The sequence below is a fragment of the Balaenoptera physalus genome, assembly GCF_965194825.1.
Source record: "Balaenoptera physalus genome assembly, chromosome: 3".
In the NCBI taxonomy this organism is placed as follows: Eukaryota; Metazoa; Chordata; class Mammalia; order Artiodactyla; family Balaenopteridae; genus Balaenoptera; species Balaenoptera physalus.
Genome location: NC_138890.1, coordinates 151,203,173 through 151,225,726, shown reverse-complemented (window position 1 = coordinate 151,225,726; position 22,554 = coordinate 151,203,173). Strand labels below are relative to the sequence as shown.

The 22,554-nt window shown below is 37.6% G+C and overlaps 1 protein-coding gene and 1 pseudogene across 2 annotated transcripts in view; both read left to right on the top strand.

The window, feature by feature from the left end:
* Positions 1-20,383, top strand: part of LOC309656826 (UPF0489 protein C5orf22) — a 52,585-nt gene extending 32,202 nt beyond the window's left edge. The window contains exons 10-11 of the mRNA XM_082453820.1: positions 7,819-8,112; positions 19,172-20,383. The gene's annotated coding sequence lies outside the window, so the exon portion shown is untranslated. The remainder of the gene's footprint in view (positions 1-7,818; positions 8,113-19,171) is intronic.
* A 69-nt stretch (positions 20,384-20,452) lies between these two features.
* Positions 20,453-21,971, top strand: LOC309656870 (Golgi phosphoprotein 3 pseudogene; annotated as a pseudogene). Its single transcript has one exon. The product of its transcript is annotated as a Golgi phosphoprotein 3 pseudogene (transcript).
* Positions 21,972-22,554: the final 583 nt, after the last annotated feature.

The window sequence follows — 22,554 nt, the reverse complement described above, 5'->3', positions numbered from 1 at the left end:
ATTGTTTTTTAGTCTCTATTTCATTTATTTAGCCTCTGATCTTTATGGTTTCTTTCCTTCTACTCACTTTGGGTTTTGTTTGTTCTTCTTTCTCTAGTTGCTTTAGGTGTAAGTTTAGATTTTTTATTTGCAATTTTTCTTGTTTCCTGAGGTAAGCTTGTATCAGTGTAAACTTCCCTCTTAGAACTGCTTTTGCTGTGTCCCATAGGTTTTGGATCATTGTGTTTTCATTTTCATTTGTCTCTAGGTATTTTTTGATTTCCACTTTGATTTCTTCAATGATCCATTGGTTGTTTAGTAGCAGATTGTTTAACCTTCATGTGTTTGTGTTTTTTGCAGTTTATTTTTTTCTTATAGTTGATTTCTAGTTTCATAGCACTGTGGTTGGAGAATTTTTTTAAAGCATAATCCAGTGAGAAATACTGGCATAGTAACAAGAGATAAATCAAACTCTTAATAAAGAACTACTACAGTAAGATTAGAATCTTACCTTTTAAGAAAAAAAAAAGCTGAAAGTAGCTTGATGAAAGGAGGTATAAAAAATGGTTGGGGCATCTGGGATATAGCAAGAAAATCAAAATGCATAAAGATGGTGAAAACTAAGTACTATGCCCATCTAAGACAAAACATGTAACCACACTGAGCCAAAAGGAAGAAGGGGGGCGATATGGAGGGGGGTGGAGAAGAAGCAAAGTACAAAAGAGTATCTAAAGAGTATCTATGGCATGTTACTCTTCACATAGCAAGAAGGAGATGACCTAGAGGGGTGGGATAGGGAGGATGGGAGGGAGGCTCATGAGGGACGGGATATGGGGACATATGTGTGCATATGGCTGATTCACTTTGGTGTACAACAGAAACTAACAGTATTGTGAAGCAATTATACTCCAATAAAGATCTATTAAAAAAAAAAGAAAATACATATGTATCTTATTTGTGCAAAAGATATATTCCCTGACTTACAATGCAGTTACATCCCGATAAACCTATCTTAAAGTTGAAAATACATTTAATACACCTAACCTACTGAATATCATAGTTTAGCCTAGCCTACCTTAAACGTGTGGAGAACACTAACATTAGCCTACAGTTGGGCAAAACCATCTAACACAAAAGCCAATTTTATAATAAAGTATTGAATATCTCATGGAGTATTGAATACTGTACTAAAAGTGAAAGACAGCATGGTTGTCTGAGTACAGAATGGTTGTAAGTGTATTGTTTGTTTACGCTCATAGTCACGTGGCTGATGGAGCTACAGCTTGCTGCCTCTGCACAGCATCACAAGAGAGTATCTACCGCATGTCACTAGCCTGGAAAAGATCAAAATTAAAAATTCTAAGTACAAATGGGTATAGCTTCACACCACTGTAAAGCCAAGAAATCATAAGTCGAAAAATCTTAAATCAGGGATGCTGTGTACAGGAAAGATAAACCAGAAACTGAAGAGGTGGGCTGCCTATATGGTATGGGTAACAAAGAGGTGAAAGGATGGGAAAATTAGAAGGGGGTGATGGGGTGAGGAGGGAGTGACACTTTGCTGAGTACAATGTGTGTAGCTTCGACTCTGAAAACCTTACTAATGTCTCACATAACCAAAAAATAAATTATTAAAATCAACCAGGATGGGAGAAGAACCCAAAATGGAGTATGAATAGTAACAAATTAGCAAGTTAAATATATTACAAATGACTAACATAACCATACTGAAGGAGATGGGGAAGAAAAACAACTAACCAAACTAACAATGGAAAACAGTATATTAACTGGATACTGAAAGCCTAAAGATAAAAAGCACTGTTTATAATGACTATAATCTAGCTAGTAAACTTGTTTCTCATAGGGGTGTGGATTAACCATTCAGTAACTACTTTGTGTGTATACTAGTACTCAACAAATAAGTGAATACACTGTATATCAGGGCCATGATTCTATTAATAATTCTCAGAGGTATGTTACAAATAAGGAAAGGGGGACATGGCTAGAAGGAACCCTGGTGTTGAGTTGGAATCAGAGGTATCAGTATTGAAATCATTATTTTTAGTACATATCTAATACACACACACACACACACACACACACACACACACACACACATTTAGATGTGTGTGTGTGGGGGGAGGGTTAGTACATGTACTTACATCTCCTAGCTCCATGTGCTAAGATGACCAAGAAGCAGTGGTACTCCTACTGCAATAAGCACACCTAGAACCTAGATCTTGAATTCTAAACACCGTTCCTCAATGAAAGGAACAAGACCTCCTTTGGAAAATACAAGATGAGTATGGAATGACCTGTTGTACCGGAAAATAAGGAGGTAGTTGAGGTACTTGAAAAAAGATGGGAACATGTCAAAAAGACACAGGAACCGGTGTGAAGAAGTTCCCAGTGGACAAAGCTGGAACAGTTTGAGCTTAACAAAATTAAAAATAATAGTATTGAATTTGAGCTCAGAATAAAACAAATTTCCATGAATCCATACCAACATAAAAAAGGATTGAAGGGCTTCCCTGGTGGCACAGTGGTTGAGAATCCGCCTGCCAATGCAGGGGACACGGGTTCAAGCCCTGGTCCGGGAAGATCCCACATACCATGGAGCAACCAAGCCCATGTGCCACAACTACTGAGCCTGCGCTCTAGAGCCCGTGAGCCACAACTACTGAGCCCATGTGCCTAGAGCCCGTGCTCCGCAACAAGAGAAGCCACCGCAGTGAGAAGCCCGCGCACCACAACCAAGAGTAGCCCCCACTCTGCACAACTAGAGAAAGCCCGCACGCAGCAACGAAGACACTACACAGCCAAAAATAAATAAATTAAATAAATTTTTTAAAAAAGGAATTGAATAAATACAGGTATAGGGGAAACAATAACTCTTCTTACAAAAAAAATTCCAACTAGGGCTTCCCTGGTGGCGCAGCGGTTGAGAGTCTGCCTGCCGATGCAGGGGACACGGGTTCGAGCCCTGGTCTGGGAGGATCCCACGTGCCGTGGAGCAGCTGGGCCCGTGAGCCACAACTACTGAGCCTGCGCGTCTGGAGCCTGTGCTCCGCAACAGGAGAGGCCGCGATAATGAGAGGCCCGCGCACCGCGATGAAGAGTGGCCCCCGCATGCCGCAACTAGAGAAAGCCCTCGCACAGAAACGAAGACCCAACACAGCCATAAATAAATAAATAAATAAATAGAAAATAAAAATAAAGGAATTCCTTTAAAAAAAAAAAAAAATTCCAACTAATAAATGTAGAAGAAATGAGAGAAAAAATTACCGGGCTTCCCTGGTGGCGCAGTGGTTGAGAGTCCGCCTGCCAGTGCAGGGAACACGGGTTCGAGCCCTGGTCTGGGAAGATCCCACATGCCGCGGAGCAACTGGGCCCGTGAGCCACAACTGCTGAGCCTGCGTGTCTGGAGCTTGTGCTCCACAGCAAGAGAGGCCGCGATGGTGAGAGGCCCGCGCACCACGATGAAGAGTGGCCCCCGCTTGCCACAACTAGAGAGGGCCCTCGCACAGAAACGAAGACCCAACACAACCATAAATCAATAAATAAATTTAAAGAAAAAAAAAAAAATTACCACCAGGCAGACACCACCATAATAAGTGTTGCAGGTCTGGTCAGTTTGATGGATGCTAAAATCAGTTGTGAGTGTTTGAGAAGAAATAAGATATTTCATAGTCTCAGAGTATTTCTCTAAGATATTTGTCAATTACATAGGGAAAACTGGTAACTTTACTGTGGAGAATCTCTGCAGACACCTCCTTAGCCAAGTGATCAAGGTTAATAAATCACCAGCAACAAATCACATTGAAATCATTATGCACTGAGATGGACACAATATCACTTCTGGGTTAATCTTGCTAAAAATGCAACACCTCAAGCTAATCATGAGAAAACATCAGACGAACCCAAGTTGAAAGACATTCTACAAACTATCAAGGTCATGAAAGACAAAGAAAGACTGAGAAACCATCACAGATTGCAGGAAACCAAGGAGCCAATAGCTAAGTGCAATGTGGATCATGGGTTGGATCCTGAAGCAGAAAAAGGACATTAAGGGGAAAATGAGTGAAATTTAAATAAGATCTGTGTTTGGTTAATAGTATTCACCAATGCTATTTTTCTGGTTTTGGTAATTGTATAATGGTTATGGAATTGTGAAAATTACGGAAGCTGGGAGAAAGGCATATGTAAGCTATTTGTACTATTTCTGCAACTTTCCTCTAAGTGGAAAATTATTTCAAAAGAAAAAGAGAACATAGAGAGAAAGGGCATTGTTCTCAATACTCTATTTCTTTGTATTTGCTATATTCAACCCTGCCAATGTGCTTGCATCTCCCTGCTCTACTTGATGGCACAAAATATTACATGCTGGGAAATTGTGCAGATGAACCAATATAGTTTCCGTGGCATACTGACATCATTTCCCTACTTTCCAATCTCATATGAGCTTAATTAATGGACCTTAAAGAATTTTACCAAAATAGACTATATTGAAGTTGCATGTGACATATCTGATTAAAATGGAATCATGAAATATGAGGGGGGAAATCAGTATTTAAAAGTCAATATAAGCCTGCAATAGCCAAAACAATCTTGAAAAATAACAAATTTGTAAGACTAACACTTCCTGATTTCAAAACTTATTACTTACCTATAGTAATCAAAACAGTGTGATAGTGGCATGAGGATAGACATATAGACCAAAAGAATAGAATAGAGAGCCCCCAAATAAACCCAAGCATATCTGGTCAATTGATTTTCAATAGGAGTGCCAAGACCATTAAATGGGGAAAGACAGTCTTTTTAACAAAAGGTAATGAGAAAACTGGATATGCACATGCAAAAGAATGAAGTTGGATCTTTACCTTATACCATATACAAAAACTAACTCAAAACAGATCAAAGGCTTAAGCTTAAGAGCTAAAAGTAAAGAACTTTAAAATGAAAACATAGGGGAAAGTCTTTATGACATTGGATTTGGCAATAATTTCTTGGATATGACACCAAAAACATAGGCAATAAAGAAAAAATAGAAAAATTGGACTTCATCAAAGACATTTGTGCATTAAAGGACATTATCAAGAAAGTAAAAAGACAGTTTATAGAGTAGGAGAAAATATTTGCAAATCATCTATCTGATAAAGGATGTTAATCCAGAATATATAAATAATTCCTATGAGGCAATGGGTTAAAAAAACCTCAATTCAAAAATGGGAAAAGATCTTGAATAGGCATTTCTCCAGAGAAGATATACAACTAGACAATAAGCACGTGAAAAGATGTTTAACATCATTAGTCATTAGGGAAATGCAAATCCAAACCACAATGAGATACCACTCTATGCCCATTAGGATGGCTATGATTCTAAAACAAACAACAAAAACAAACAAAAAAGGAAAATAACAAGTGTTGGCAATGCTTTGGAGAAATTGGAATCTTCATATATTGCTGTAGGAAAGTTAGCCGCTGTGGAAAATAATTTAGCAGTTCCTCAGAAAGTTAAACATTGAATTACCGTATGACCCAGCAATTCCATTCCAATGTATATACCACAAAAAAACTGAAAGCAGGGATTCAAACAGGCACTTGTACACCAATATTCATAACAGCATTATTCACAATAGTCAAAAGGTGGAAACAACCCAAAAGTTCATCTACAGGTGAATGGATAAACAAGTTGTGGTATATATATACAATGGGATATTATTCAACCATAAAAAGGAATGGAATTCTGATACATGCTACATACAACGTGGATGAACCTTGAAAACATTTTGCTAAGTGAAATAAGCCAAACACAAAAGGACAAGTATTGTATGATTCTACTTCTATGAGGTACCTAGAACAGGCAAATTCATAGAGACAGTAAGTAGAATAGAGGTTACCAGGGCCTGGAAGGAAGGGGCAATGAGGAGTTGTTGTTTAATGGGCACAGATTTTCTGCTTGGGATGATAAAGTTCTGGAAATGGATAGTGGTATTGGTTGCACAACATTGTGAAAGCACTTAATGCCATTGAATTGTACACTTAAAAAGGTAAATTTTATGATACACATATATTTTTTTCTTTAACAGTTTTATTGAGGTATAATTCACATATAATAAATGACACATTTAAATTTTCAGTTTTATATGATACATATATTTTAACACAAAAGCTCAATACTATACATGAAACATATAATATTGTATGTCAAATATACTCAATTAAAAAAATTAAATTACATTCCAAAAAACTCAATAAAACATATGATGTGAAATACAGATGTATAATCATAGTAATTAACAATTATAAGTAGACATTTAAAAATTTTGTCTATATCCCCCGAAGTTTGTATATTCTAGTTGTCCAAAGAACATTTTGAGAAACTTATCATTAGGAAAATGAGGGCTCTCCTAGATATAGTCTGCCTTATCTGTAAGTGTATATGCTCATGTGCATGTGTGTGTGTGTGTTGTATGATGGGAAATAGAGGAAAAGAGAAGAGGATACTACCGCTTCATACTGAAAGAAGGTCATCCTTTTTGCTTGTCCTGGGGAAAAAAGAACACTGACATGACATACTTTTGGGAATGCTGCAGACTGATCAAGAAAAAAAGGAGGGAAAGTACACATTACCAACATTAAAAATGAAGGAGGGGATATCACCACAGACCCTACATACATTAAAAGGCAAATAAAGGAATGTAGTGAATAACTTTATGCCTATAAATTTGACAAACAGATGAAAAGAAAGAGTTCTTTGAAAAACACAACTTACCAAACTGATACAAAAAGAAATAGAAAATTTTCATAACTCTATTTTTAAAGTTGAATTGATGATGGAAAGCCTTCCTGCAAAGAAAACTGCAGGTCCAGATGGTTTTCTTTGGGAATTCTATCAAACATTTAAGGAAGAAATTATACTAATCTTACACAAACTCCTTTAGAAAATAGAAAGTGTTCCCAGCTCATTTTATGAAGCCAAGATAATACTGCCAAAAACTTGACAGAAGCACTACAAGAAAATTGGAGACCAACATCTCTTAAGTTGCAAAAATCTTTCACAAAATATTAGCAAGTCAAAAGCAGCAATACTACATCATGATTAAGTAGGTGTATTCTAGGAATAGAAGGTTGCCTTAACATTTGAAAATCAGTTGGTGTTATTTGCCACTGTAACAGAATAAAGGAGAAAAACCATATAACCATACCAATAAATGGAAAAATGCCTCATAAAATTCAATAGCCATCATGATTTTAAAACAAAAACCTCTGCAAACTAGGACATGAAAGGGAACTTTTTGTTAAATTTAAAAGCATCTAGGAAGAACCTAAAGATAATATCATACCTAAAGGTGAAATATTGAATATTCTTCTCTCAAGATTATAAACAAAGCTAAGATGTTCCCTCTCACCACATTTTTCAATATTATACTGGAGACCTTAGCCAATGTAAAAAGGTAAGAAAAAGATATAAAAGTCATACATATTACAAAGGAAGAAATAAAATCATTAGCATTTAAACAAGCATTAAAATCCACAAAATACTTAGGAACAAAGTTAACAAAAGACATGCAAGACCTCTACAGTGAAAACTATAACACGTTACTGCCAAGGCTTGAGCTGCAATTTAATGACTGCTATCCATGAAAATACTTTGTAAGGAGATTCTGTTTGAGGCACTTTAATATTTTGATGAAGTGTTCCTCAAGCTGGACAAAAAGCAATACCCTGGCCCTGGAAAGATTTGCATTACTACTACTCAGTCTGACTAATAGTGGGCTAACAATTTTATAACAAAAAAATAAGTCTGCAATTATTATGTTTTTTTTTTTTCCTCAGCCCACCTGGATAATATTGATGTACCCTTCCCTCAGAGCACTATACATGACATTCCAGAGAAGGCTGGCAGAGCCCTGCTGAAAACCCAAGCATTGTATCTTGTTGATTTTCCTTCGATGTTTGATTAGCATACCCTACCTACATCATCCTCCAACTCTGGATCATCCAGTGACTCTGAAAGCCACTCCAGGAGCGGCCCATTGAAACCTGGTGGGTGCAGAGCAGTTCTCTCTTGCCCTTGTTGGAGAATGACCTATAAAAAGTGGGGTACTCACCTGCTACAGTAATGGAGAGGTAGGTACATGTAAAGAACCACAATCTACCTGTTCTCTTTCTCTTTTCTCCCCTCCTTTAATCCCTTCAGAGTTTTTTTTTTTTTTTTTTTTTTTTGGCCCCACCCTGCAGCTATGCAGGATCTTAGTTCCCTGACCAGGGATTGAACCAGTGCCCCCTGCAACAGAAGCGTGGAGTCTTAACCACTGGACTGCCAGATAAGTCCCCAGAGATTTCTATTTTTGAGTTTTTATGAGCTTAATTCTGAACAGTTTTCAAACAAAACCTATTGCCCTGTAAACAAAGACCCTCTACTTTTATACTTTGTGTATTATCAAGCAATATTTGGACTTACACCTGCCTTTGTCAATTTGAAATAATTTAAGGTTAATTTAACAGGTTTTTCTTCCATTTTGAGTTTATTTTTGTATATGGTGTGAGAAAATGTTCATAGTTCATTCTTTTTTTTTAAAATTTAATTTAATTTTATTTTTTACACAGCAGGTTCTTATTAGTTATCTATTTTATACATATTAGTGTATATATGTCAATCCCAGTCTCACAATTCATCCCAGCCCTCATCCCCCTTTCCCCCCTTGCTGTCCATATGTTTGTTCTCTATGTCTGTGTCTCTATTTCTGCCTTGGAAATAGGTTCATCTGTACCATTTTTCTAGATTCCACATATATGCATTAATATATGATATTTATTGTTCTCTTTCTGACTTACTTCACTCTGTATGACAATCTCTAGGTTCATCCACATCTCTACAAATGACCCAATTTCATTCCTTTTTATGGCTGAGTAATATTCCATTGTATATATGCACCACATCTTCTTTATCCATTCATCTGTCAATGGACATTTAAGTTGCTTCCATGACCTGGCTATTGTAAATAGTGCTGCAATGAACATTGGGGTGCATGTGTCTTTGACTTATGGTTTTCTCAGGGTCTATGCCCAGTAGTGAGATTGCTAGGTCATATGGTAATTCTGTTTTTAGTTTTTTAAGGAACCTCCATACTGTTCTCCATAGTGGCTGTTATCAATTTACGTTCCCACCAACAGTGCAAGAGGGTTCCCTTTTCTCCACACCCCCTCCAGCATTTGTTGTTTGTAGATTTTCTGATGGTGCTCATTCTAACTTGTGTGAGGTGATACCTCATTGTAGTTTTGATTTGCATTTCTCTAATGATTAGTGATGTTGAGCAGCTTTTCATGTGCCTCTTGGCCATCTGTATGTCTTCTTTGGAGAAATGTCTATTTAGGTCTTCTGCCCATTTTTTGATTGGGTTGTTTGTTGTTTTGATATTGAGCTGCCTGAGCTGTTTATGTATTTTGGAGATTAATCCTGTGTCCGTTGATTCGTTTGCAAATATTTTCTCCCATTCTGAGGGTTGTCTTTTAGTCTTGTTTATAGTTTCCTTTTCTGTGCAAAAGCTTTAAAGTTTCATTAGGTCCCATTTGTTTATTTTTGTTTTCATTTCCATTACTCTGGGAGGTGGGTCAAAAAAGATCTTGCTGTGATTTATGTCAAAGAGTGTTCTTCGTATGTTTTCCTCTAAGAGTTTTATAATGTCCGGTCTTACATTTAGTTCTCTGATCCATTTTGAGTTTATTTTTGTGTATGGTGTTAGGGAGTATTCTAATTTCATTCTTTTACATGTAGCTGTCCAGTTTTCCCAGCACCACTTATTGAAGAGACTGTCTTTTCTCCATTGTATATCCTTGCCTCCTTTGTCATAGATTAGTTGACCATAGGTGTGTGGGTTTATCTCTGGGCTTTCTATCCTGTTCCATTGATCTATATTTCTGTTTTTGTGCCAGTACCATATAACCATATTATCTTGATTACTGTAGGTTTGTACTATAGTCTGAAGTCAGGGAGTCTGATTCCTCCAGCTCCATTTTTTTCCTTCAAGGTTGCTTTGGCTATTTGGGGTCTTTTGTGTCTCCATATAAATTTTAAGATTTTTTGTTCTAGTTCTGTAAAAAATGCCATTGGTAATTTGATAGGGATTGCATTGAATCTGTAGATTGCTTTGTGTAGTATAGTCATTTTCACAATATTGATTCTTCCAATCCAAGAACATGGTATATCTCGCCATCTGTTTGTGTCATCTTTGATTTCTTTCATCAGTGTCTTATAGTTTCCTGAGTACAGGTCTTTTACCTCCTTAGGTAGGTTTATTCCTAGGTATTTTATTCTTTTTGTTGCAATGGTGAATGGGATTATTTCCTTAATTTCTCTTTCTGATCTTTCATTGTTAGTGTATAGGAATGCAAGAGATTTCTGTGCATTAATTTTGTATCCTGCAGCTTTACCAAATTCATTGATTAGCTCTAATAGTTTTCTGGTGGCATCTTTAGGATTCTCTGTGTATAGTATCATGTCATCTGCAAACAGTGACAGTTTTACTTCTTCTTTTCCAATTTGGATTCCTTTTATTTCTTTTTCTTCTCTGATTGCCATGGCTAGGACTTCCAGAACTCTGTTAACTAATAGTGGTGAGAGTGGACTTGCTTGTCTTGTTCCTGATCTCAGAGGAAATGCTTTCAGTTTTTCACCATTGAGAATGATGTTTGCTGTGGGTTTGTCATATATGGCCTTTATTATGAGGCGATAGATTCCCTCTATGGCCACTTTCTGGAGAGTTTTTATCATAAATAGGTATTGAATTTTGTCAAAAAGCTTTTTCTGCATCTATTGAGATGATCATATGGTTTTTATTCTTCAATTTGTTAATATGGTATATAACATTGATTGATTTGTGTATATTGGAGAATCCTTGCATCCCTGGGATAAATACCACTTGATCATGGTGTATCATCCTTTTAATGTGTTGTTGGATTCTGTTTGCTAGTATTTTGTTGAGGATTTTTGCATCTATATTCATCAGTGATATTGGTCTATAATTTTCTTTTTTTGTAGTATCTTTGATGTTGGTATCAGGGTGATGGTGGCCTTGTAGAATGAGTTTAGGAGTGTTCCTTCCTCTTCAATCTTTTGGAAGAGTTTGAGAAGGATGGGTGTTAGCTCTTCTCTAAATGTTTGATAGAATTCACCTGTGAAGCCATCTGTTCCTGGACTTTTGTTTGTTGGAAGATTTTTAATCACAATTTCAATTTCATTACTTGTGATTGGTCTGTTCATATTTTCTATTTCTTCCTGTTTCCGTCTTGGAAGGTTATACCTTTCTAATGATTTTTCCATTTCTTCCAGGTTGTCCATTTTATTGGCATAGAGTTGCTTGTAGTAGTCTCTTATGATGATTTATATTTCTGCGGCGTCTGTTGTAACATCTCCTTTTTCGTTTCTAATTTTGTTGATTTGAGTCCTCTCTCTCTTTTTCTTGGTGAGTCTGCCTAAAGGTTTATCAGTTTTGTTTATCTTCTCAAAGACCTGCTTTTAGTTTTATTGATCTTTGCTATTGTTTCTCTTTCATTTATTTCTGCTCTGATCTTTATGATTTCTTTCCTTCTGCTAACTTTGGGTTTGTTTGTTCTTCTTTCTCTAGTTCCTTTAGGTGAAAGGTTAGATTGTTTATTTGAGATTTTTCTTGTTTCTTGAGGTAAGGTTGTATTGCTATAAAGTTCCCTCTTAGAACTGCTTTTGCTGCATCCCATAGGTTTTGGATCTTCGTGTTTTCATTGTCATTTGTCTCTAGGTATTTTTTGATTTTCTCTTTGATTTCTTCAGTGATCTCTTGGTTATTTAGTAATGTATTGTTTAGCCTCCATGTGTTTGTGTTTTTACATTTTTTTACCTGTAATTTATTTCTAATCTCATAGCGTTGTGGTCGGAAAAGATGCTTGATATGATTTCAATTTTCTTAAGTTTACCAAGGCTTGATTTGTGACCCAAGATGTGATGTATCCTGGAGAATGTTCCGTGTGCACTTGAGAAGAAAGTATAATCTGCTGTTTTCGGATGGAATGTCCTATAAATATCAATTAACTCTATCTGGTCTATTGTGTCATTTAAAGCTTGTGTTTCTGTATTAATTTTCTGTCTGGATGATCTGTCTATTGGTGTAACCGAGGTGTGAAAGTCTCCCACTATTATTGTGTTAGTGTTGATTTCTTCTTTTATAGCTGTTAACATATATCTTATGTATTGAGGTGCTCCTATGTTGGGTGCATATATATTTATAATTGTTAAATCTTCTCCTTGGATTGATCCCTTGATCATTATGTCGTGTCCAAATTGTAACATTCTTTAAAGTCTATTTTATCTGATATGAGTGTTGCTACTCCAGCTTTCTTTTGATTTCCATTTCCATGGAATTTCTTTTTCCATCCCCTCACTTTCAGTCTGTATGTTTCCCTAGGTCCGAAGTGGGTCTCTTGTAGACAGCATATATACGGGTCTTGTTTATGTATCCATTCAGAAGCCTGCGTCTTTTGGTTGGAGCATTTAATCCCTTCACATTTAAGGTAATTATCAATATTTATGTTCCTATTACCATTCTCTTAATTGTTTTGGGTTTGTTTTTGTAGGTCCTTTTCTTCTCATGTGTTTCCCACTTAGAGAAGTTCCTTTAGCATTTGTTGTAGAGCTGGTTTGGTGGTGCTGAATTCTCTTAGCTTTTGCTTGTCTGTAAAGCTTTTGATTTCTCCGTGGAATCTGAATGAGATCCTTGTTGGTTAGAGTAATCTTGGTTGTAGGTTCTTCCCTTTCATCACTTTAAATATATCATGCCACTCCCTTCTGGCTTGTAGAGTTTCTGCTGAGAAATCAGTTGTTAACCTTATGGGAGAATTTAACAATATTTTTATATTTAATTTGGGTCTTTCTAGCTAAGATTAGTAAAGCTAATTAGTAAGGTAAATATTCACTGGGTGGGGGTGGTTTCTAAATGCTTGGTTTGTGTCATAGACATTGGTAAAAGATTTTTTTGTTGTTTTTCATCAATTCCAAGTTCCAAATAAAGTCCAAGCACCCCCCAGTTTAATTTAATATCTTTACCGTTTGATTGAAGCATAAGAAGTAGCATATTTGCCCCCAGGAAAAGAAACCAACAGACTCTGTAGTAGGCGGAATAATGCCCCCTTCCCAAAGATGTGTGTATTGTAATCCCCAAAACCTGTGAATATGTTCTGTTACATGGTAAGGGAGAAATAAGGTAGCAGGTGGAATTGTTTGCTAATTAACTGATTTTGAGATGGGGCGATTATCCTAGATTATTCAGGTGGGGCCTATGTAATAACAAGGGTTCTTATAAGTGAAAGAGGAGAGGCAGTGTCAGAGTGATTCACCACGAGAAGACTCAAGTAGCCATTGCTGGCTCCAAGCATAGTAGGGAGCCACCAGCTAAGGAATTCAGGCAGCCTCTAGGAGGCGGAAAATGTAAGAAAACAGGTTCTTCTCTAGGATCTTGAAGGTACACAGTCCTGCTGATACCTTGATGTTAGCCCATTGCGATCCGTTACACCCTTATGACCTACAGGATTATAAAATAATGAATCTGTGTTGTTTTAAAGGCATTAAATTTGTGGCAATTTGTTACAGCTGCAATAGGAAAAATAGGAAATGAATACAGTACAGAATCTTTACTATTAAATCACATTGTAATTGAGTAATTTGATCACAAGGTGGCACTAGACTACCGTATTTATCATAGAAGTCCTTTCAGTTTTATGGTATAAAGGGCATTGATACAATTTTCTTCTAATACAGGTTTTTAAATCATTTTGTCACATTTGTATCTAAGTCTTCTTCAGTATTGATGGCAAGACCCTTAAATTGGCCTTCATGAATTTTTTTTAATTGACATGTAGTCGATTTACAATATTGTATTAGTTTCAGGTGAACAGCAAAATGATTCAGTCATATGTATATCTATATTCTTTTTCCGATTCTTTTCCATTATAGGTTTTTACAAGATATTGAATATAGTTCCCTGTGCTATACAGTTAATGCTTGTTGTTTTTCATGGATTTTTAAGTTGATTTCTGGCAATGATTTTTTTTTTTAATTCAGAAAGATGAACTATAAATGAATAGAAGTCACTAGAATATGTGTCACAAGTGTGAGGACTTTTTTGTTCTTGGTGCCTTGAACACTGACGGCAGCCCATAGCAGATGCCCAATAAATAATTGTTAAATGAAAGAACATCTCACGTCCAATTTGCATGTATAAACTGTTTGTCAAGTCTTTTCTCACATTAACCTGAGTCATCTGGAACCTGAGGAAAATCCTTTTGTCCACGAATTTTAAATTTAGCACTATTCATAGAGCAGTCATTTGTTCGAATGAACTTACAATGCATTCTTCTTTGTGCTAGAAATGAAACAGGCATGGCTTGTTCTCTAGAGCACCCTCCCTCCCCCACCTGCCCTCCACCCAGGAACGTCCGGTTCTAATGAAACACCCCAGCGTGTCTCTCCTCCTCCCGGTGTGTGTGGGTGACTTTGGGGGCAGTGTGTAGTCAGGGTAACCAGGGACCACAGGTGGACCACCTTGGGAAGTGGCGTTTCCAGGTAGTCTGCATTTCACTGTACCTGTGTGGCCTTGGATGCTTTGCGCTTGCTGATCCCTCTGTCCCAGGGCATTAGGCCTCTCCCTTGGCTTGTCCAACTCTCCAAGTCAAAGAGAGAAAGTGTACTCTTTGGAGAGTGTCTTCCAGATACTCTGTCTCCAGACACCCTGTAAATTCTGATTCCTCTCTATTCTTGTAGAACTTTGTTCCTCTCACCCTTTCCATGTTGCTGTACGGTTAGTTGTATAAAGTGGCACTAGCTTGTAATTTCTCTGTAGAAGAAGATCATATTTTATTCTTTTTTGTATCCTCAACACCCAGCCAATACTAGGAACGAAGTAAATGCTTCTGGAAGGAAGGGGGGCGGGAAGGCTGTCCCATCATTGGGCTCAGACTGCAGATGGGTAAAATAACTGTTGCTGATTTCTTAATATTTAAGTATGGGTGTGTGAACATATGTTTAACCCAGAAGAAAGAAGTAATCAGGATTACATTCATCATTTGGGTATAATTTCCATTTACAGACTCAGGATAGTAAATATAATGAGGCCTAAAATAAATGCTGTCTTTCCTCTTTTAAAAAGATAAGGAATTTGAATGCAAATTGTAATGTTTTTCTTCAAAGAGGAATGATTTGCCACTCTTTAATTTGATAAAGCTCTTTATACTTCAAAAACAGACTCAGGCTTTAAATATTAATAAACTTCAGAAAGCAAGAATCAAATCCTCAACTTTTCATGAATTAATTATCATAATTTTAAAACTCCAGTTTTATAAAGCAAATCATAAATTGCAAAATGGCTTTTCCAAATTGTGTCTTTTGGGTATAATTCATGATTAAATAAAATTTTATGTATATTAAATTGAGTATTAATACCATAATTTGAAGTTTCCTGTTTCTTGTTACTGTATAACTTTATACATTTTTTTTGCATTCAGTAAAATGACGTGTTTTTTTTTTTTTTTTTAAAGAATTTCACTTTATTTATTTATTTATTTATTTATTGGCTGTGTTGGGTCTTCGTTTCTGTGCGAGGGCTTTCTCCAGCTGCGGCGAGCGGGGGCCACTCTTCATCGCGATGCGCGGGCCTCTCACCATCGCGGCCTCTCTTGTTGCGGAGCACAGGCTCCAGACGCGCAGGCTCAGTAGTTGTGGCTCACGGGCCTAGTTGCTCCGCGGCATGTGGGATCTTCCCAGACCAGGGCTCGAACCCGTGTCCCCTGCATTGGCAGGCAGACTCCCAACCACTGCGCCACCAGGGAAGCCCATGACGTGTTATTTTTAATCAACTTTTATTTTTATCAAAGTGCTGTTTGAATAGTATAAAAGATCAAATATTGCTAAAAGTAACTTTTATAAAACAGCAGTCTCTTTTCTTTACCTTTCTACTCCCATCATCTGCCAAGTAATCAATTTCAACTTTTTTAGATATTTTCTCTGATTTTACTTTCTTATTTCTAAATAATATGCATAATATATACTGGTATCTCTTGACTCATCGGAATAGACTTACCTGTTGATTTCCAATTATAGATAACAAGGATTTTAGCTCAGGTATACCACTCTTTCCTTTCCACCATCTTCTCAATAAAATTATATCTTAAATATCTGTTAAATCTATGTTCAGTGTTTTCTTAATTTTGACAATGTATGTGTAGTACATATTACGTTATTGCATCAAGTAGCATGATTATATATCCTTTCTTACATAGCTTGTGTTTTTTGGAGTTAATAATTGCCTTATTTGAAGACATTTTCTTAATTTCCTTTGAATATCTGACTAAATATTCCCATATCCTCAACAGCTGTGTAAAATGTCTCTCATTACATTTTATACAAAACATGTTAAATAACTGAAGAACTACATCCCGGACCCCCAGCCTGCTTCAGTCCAAGACAGTCCTAGTGCCTCCACCTTCTGGTTACAATCTAGATGCTTCCACTGTGGGCCTTTTCTCCTCTGTTGTATTGGAACTTCCACTGGCCATCACCCTGGGGATTCTTTTTGCCTCTATTAGATCCTCTGTTTCCTCAACCCCATGTATCCCAATATCCCAATATCCTCCTTCTAAAGGGAGCCCTTTCGTGTGAGTGTGGTATGTGTGTGTGCACATTCCCAAATAGCTTCCTAAGAAAGGTGCTTGGAAGGGATATGTCTAGAGGTCTAAATTGTCTCTTTTCTACCCTCTCACTTGATGGAGAGTAAACATTTCCTTTGGAAATGTGAAGGTGCAGCTTCATTATCTTCTACCTCCCATTCAAGAAGTTTGATGCCATTCTTACACTCTTCTGCTCATTACCTGTCTCCCCCTAACCTCCACCCACCACCTGAACTTTTAGAGCCTTCTGTTTATCACTAGTGTGCTAGTGTTTGAAATTTTATGATAATGAGTCTTTTGAGTTTTTTTTTTTTTTATTGCTTAATGGGTTTTTAAAATTTTTTCTTTATTTTTCTTTATTTATTTGTCTTTTATTCATTGGGCTGGATATCCAACTGGCCTTTTTTTGAAAAAAGGCTCATGTTCTTCAGCCCTGGAAAATTCTCTTATGTTATTTTATTAACACTTTCCTTTTCTCTCTTTTTAAATTGATGGCTAACATTTTTTTTTGGCTGTGTTGGGTCTTCGTTGTGCGCGTGGGCTTTCTCTAGTTGCGGCGAGCAGGGGCTACTCTTCGTTGAGGTGCGCGGGCTTCTCATTGAGGTGGCTTCTCTTGTTGCAGAACACAGGCTCTAGGCACGCAGGCTTCAGTAGTTGTGGCACGTGGACTCAGTAGTTGTGGCATACGGGCTCTAGGGTGCACGGGCTTCAGTAGTTGTGGCTCGAGGGCTCTAGAGCGCAGGCTCAGTAGTTGTGGTGCGGGGCTTAGTTGCTCCATGGCATGTGGGATCTTCTTGGACCAGGGCTCGAACCCGTGTCCCCTGCATTGGCAGGAGGATTCTTAACCACTGTGCCACCAGGAAAGTCCAACACTTTTCTTCATCATTCTCTTCTGTTCACCCTTTCTGGAGCTCCTGTTATTTAGTTGTTGGGCCCCCTGGATTGACCAACTAATTTCTTAAGTTTTCTCTCTTATTGTCCAATTATTTGCCATTTTGCCCTAAGTTTTGGATTCCCTAACTATATCCTCTACTTCTCTACTGGGTTTTCCATTTCTGCCATCCAATTTTTATTTTCCTAGTATTTTTGTTGTTGTTGTTCTCTGAATGTTCTTCTTTTTAAAACTACCATTTTGTTCCTGTTTTATGGATACAATATTCTCTCTTATTTCTCTGAGAACAGTAATGCCTTTTTTTCCCACATTTTTCTTCTCCCTCCATAGTTTCAGTGTCCTCTGAGTTCCTTTTTTTAAAAAACAGGTTTATTGGAGGTGTAATTTGTATGCCATAAAATTCACCCATTGTGAGTGTCTAATTCACTGATGTTTAGTATATTTATTGTCAGTCAACCATCACTGCAGTCCAGTTTTAGAACATTTCCATCACCCCAGAAAGGTCTCTGGTGCCCGTTTGCAATTCATCTTCATTCCTAACCCTAGTCCCAATCAGCCAATAATCTGCTTTCTGTCTCTACCCATTTGCGTTTTCTAGGCATTTCGTATAAATAGAATCATACAGTATACGTTCTTCTGTGTCTGCTTTTTCACTTCATGTGCTGTTTTTGAAGGCCATCCTTGTTGCAGCATGCATCAGGAGTTCATTCCTCTTTATTGTTGCAGAGTATTCCCTTGTGCTGATGTACCACATTTTGTTTTGACATTCACCAGTTGACTAGACATTTGTGTAGTTTCCACTTTGGAGGAATTAGAAACATCTTTTTGTTATTTTAATATTTTATTTTGTACTCTGTGTTTCACATTAGAGAATTTTTCACAAATGTATGACATTCTCTAGCAGTCTGCTCATATTTGGAAAAAGAGGCCAAATAAGTTACTTGGAAGCTGTATGTGTGCGTGGTGGGTGGTGGTGAAGTGGGGGCTTCTTTGTAATTCTTCGGGGAAATCTTCATATCAGTGTTTTTCATCCTTTTCTCTTGGGCTGGTGGTATTTTCCAGAAAAGACTCTTCCAATGTCTTGGCTGGAAGGTATAATCCTAGCTTCCAGTATTCCGGGAGTCGAGAAGAGGGAAAAGGCTGAAATGTCCCAAATTCTAGGACATAAACTCTTACTTAATCCCCCTGTTTTCAGTGGGAGATCCCTGCCTCCTTTAGCTGTGCCTGGTGTCCCTGAGTCCAGAGACCCTCTGTTTTATTATCTTCTACTGCACAGAGTAGAGAAGGAGATCTGGAGATGCTTTTTAAATAGACTTTCAAACAGTCTTTCTATTCTTAGCCCTACCATTATCTTCTCCCCCCCACCACCATTCCCACAGCTATCTGGTGCCAATTTCTGAGCCTCTGGGCTTCTGCCATGTAAAGTAGGATACCTCCCTGCTCTGCCCACTGCCAGTTTTGGATTAGCTTTCTTGGATCCACTAATCCACCTACCACTTTTTCATCTACTTTGCAGTATCTGAAATTTTACTGCTATTGTGTTCTTTCCTGTTATTATTATGGGTTTGTGCTTCTATAAAAATCCTTTTACTCTTATTTTCATAGCATTTTCATCAGAAAGAGAATATTTATTCAACCAGCCATCTTTATTGAGAATCTCAATTTAATTCTTTAATGAAAAATACAACTTCCAGTTCCAAATAATTTATGTAAATACCTCATTCTCAAGGAAGTACTGAATAACCCACCACTCTTTAAATGTGAGCTGCACATAGTGACTTCCGTCCAAGAGTACAGAACAGAACGGGGTGAGGGAGGAATAGCTTTATATTGGAGATACCTGACAAACCCTCCCACAGCCTGGTGATCAAGGTCAACATCAACAGTGATAAATCATGCTGATAATATGCACCCTTTGTGGCCTCACTCCCCCAAACCTGTAACCTCAGTCTCATCGTGAGAAAAACATCAGATAAATCCCAATAAAGGGACAATCTACAAAGTACACGACCACTACTTCTCAAAACTGTCAAGGTCATCAAAAGCAAGGGAAGACTGGAGAACTGTCACCACCAGGAGGAGCCTAAGAAAATATGACAAATAAAGGTAATATAATAACCTGGGTGGCATCCTGGAACAAAACAAGAACATCAGGCAAAACCCAAGGAAATCTGAATAGTGTATGGACTTTAGTTAATATTAATGTATCGATGTTCATTAATTGTGACAAATGTGCTGCATTAATGGGGAAACAGCAGTGGGGCATGTGGAAACGCTTTACTATATTTGCAACTTTTCTATAAATCTGAAATTATTCCTTTTAAAAATTTATTTAAAAAATAAAAATAAATGAACCTCTAATTTATACTTTGGCTATTTATTGACAACTTTATGCTGATAGAAATGTTACCAGGAATTATCATTTTACAATTTGACTCATATCTACCTCACACCAAAACCATTAGCAATCTGTTCTAATTCGTGTATTTGAATACTTTATTCATTCTCTTTTCCAAATACTTATTGAGCAAGTACTATGTTCCAGGAAATATACCAGGTGCCGGGCTACAGAGATTAATAAAATATGATTCCTGTCCCACAAGAAGTTTACGTTCTGGGAACACAGACCGTCCTAGAACACTTATTGTATTCCACTTCTCCAGAAGCAAACCAGCTGCAATGAACACATTTTGCTATTCCTATTAAGAGTACAAAGAAAATAATAGCTGAAATTCTTCTCTAGCTTTTAAATGCTTTTGTTTAGGTGAGACATGGAATTCATTAAAACTGCATTATCAATTAAGAAACGTGCAGGAATGATTAGCTAAAAACCTGGTAGAAAAGGGCGTATTGACAACCGAGAAACAGAACTTCCTTCTTTTTGACATGACGACACATCCCCTCACCAACAACAACATTAAGCAGCGCCTCATCAAGAAGGTGCAGGAGGCCGTTCTCGACAAATGGGTGAACGACCCTCACCTCATGGACAAGCGCCTGCTGGCCCTCATCTACCTGGCCCACGCCTCGGATGTCCTGGAGAACGCGTTCGCGCCCCTCCTGGACGAGCAGTACGACTTAGCCACCAAGTGGGTGCGGCAGCTCCTGGACTTAGACCCTGAGGTGGAGTGTCTGAAGGCCAGCACCAGCGAGGTGCTGTGGGCAGTGGTGGCCGCCTTCACCAAGTGACCCTGCGCAGAACCGAGCGTCCCCCTTTCTCTCGCAGGAGCCAGTCATTTTTCTTCCAGGGACTTCTGGTTTTCTGCAGTTTGTACTCCCACACTATAATTGGCTTTTGTTTTATGAAATGGTGGGTGGCTTTTCCTGTTGTGGGTGTGTATGTGCAGGAAGCTGCTGGTATGAGAGACCTTTCTGTTTAGGTTTAGAAAAAAAAGTTTTGCTGCCTATTGGCATTTCATTCCTTCTTGTGTTCAAGAGAGTTGCCATTCTCACTGTAATAGGCTTTGGATTTTTGTTACGTTTACTTTCAAACTACCTCCAGTTTCTTTCTTTCCTTTTTTTTTTTTTTTTTTGTCGATTTTTGTTTTTTATTGAAGCATAGTTTGATTTACAATGTGGTATGAGGTTCAGGTGTACAGCATAGTGATTCAGTTATACGTATATATATATATCTATCTATTCTTTTTCAGATTCTTTTCCCTTATAGGTTATTACAAAATACTGAGTATAGTTCCCTGTGCTATACAGTAGGTCTTTGTTTGTTTTCTATTTTATATATAAAAGTGTGTATATGTTAATACCAACCTCCGAATTTATCCCCCTCCCCTTTCCCCTTTGGTAACCATAAGTTTGTTTTCTATGTCTGTGGGTCTATTTCTGTTTTGTAAATAACTTCATTTGTATCATTTATTTTAGATTCCACATATAAGCAATATGATATTTGTCTTTGTCTGGCTTACTTTACTTCGTGTGATAATTTCTAGGTCCATCCATGTTGCTGCAAATGGCATTATTTCATTCTTTTTTTATGGCTGAGTAGTATTCCATTGTATATTTGTGCCACATCCTCTTTATCCATTCATCTGTCGATGGACATTTAGGATGCTTCCATGTCGTGGCTATTGTAAATAGTGCTGCTATGAACATTGGGGTGCATGTATCTTTTTTTTTTTTTTAAACATCTTTATTGGAGTATAACTGCTTCACAGTGGTGTGTTAGTTTCTGCTTTATAACAAAGTGAATCAACTACACATATACACACGTTCCCATATCTCCTCCCTCCCGCATCTCCCTCCCTCCCACCCTCCCCATCCCACCCCCCCAGGCGGTCACAAAGCACCGAGCTGATCTCGCTGTGCTATGTGGCTGCTTCCCACTAGCTATCTATTTTACATTTGGTAGTGTATATATGCCCATGACACTCTCTCACCCTGTCACATCTCACCCCTCCCCCTCCCCAAATCCTCAAGTCCATTCTTTACTATGTCTGTGTCTTTATTCCCATCTTGCCACTAGGTTCTTCATAACATTTTTTTTTCCCTTAGATTCCATATATATGTGTTAGCATACTGTATTTGTTTTTCTCTTTCTGACTTACTTCACTCTGTATGACAGACTCTAACTCCATCCACCTCATTACAAATACCTCCATTTCATTTCTTTTTATGGCTGAGTAATATTCCATTGTATATATGTGCCACATCTTCTTTATCCATTCATCTGATGATGGACACTTAGGTTGCTTCCATGTCCTGGTTATTGTAAATAGAGCTGCAATGAACATTTTGGTACATGACTCTTTTTGAATTATGGTTTTCTCAGGGTATATGCCCAGTAGTGGGATTGCTGGGTCGTATGGTAGTTCTATTTTTAGTTTTTTAAGGAACCTCCATACTGTTCTCCATAGTGGCTGTATCAATTTACATTCCCACCAACAGTGCAAGAGGGTTCCCTTTTCTCCACACCCTCTCCAGCATTTATTGTTTGTAGATTTTTTGATGATGGCCATTCTGACCGGTGTGAGATG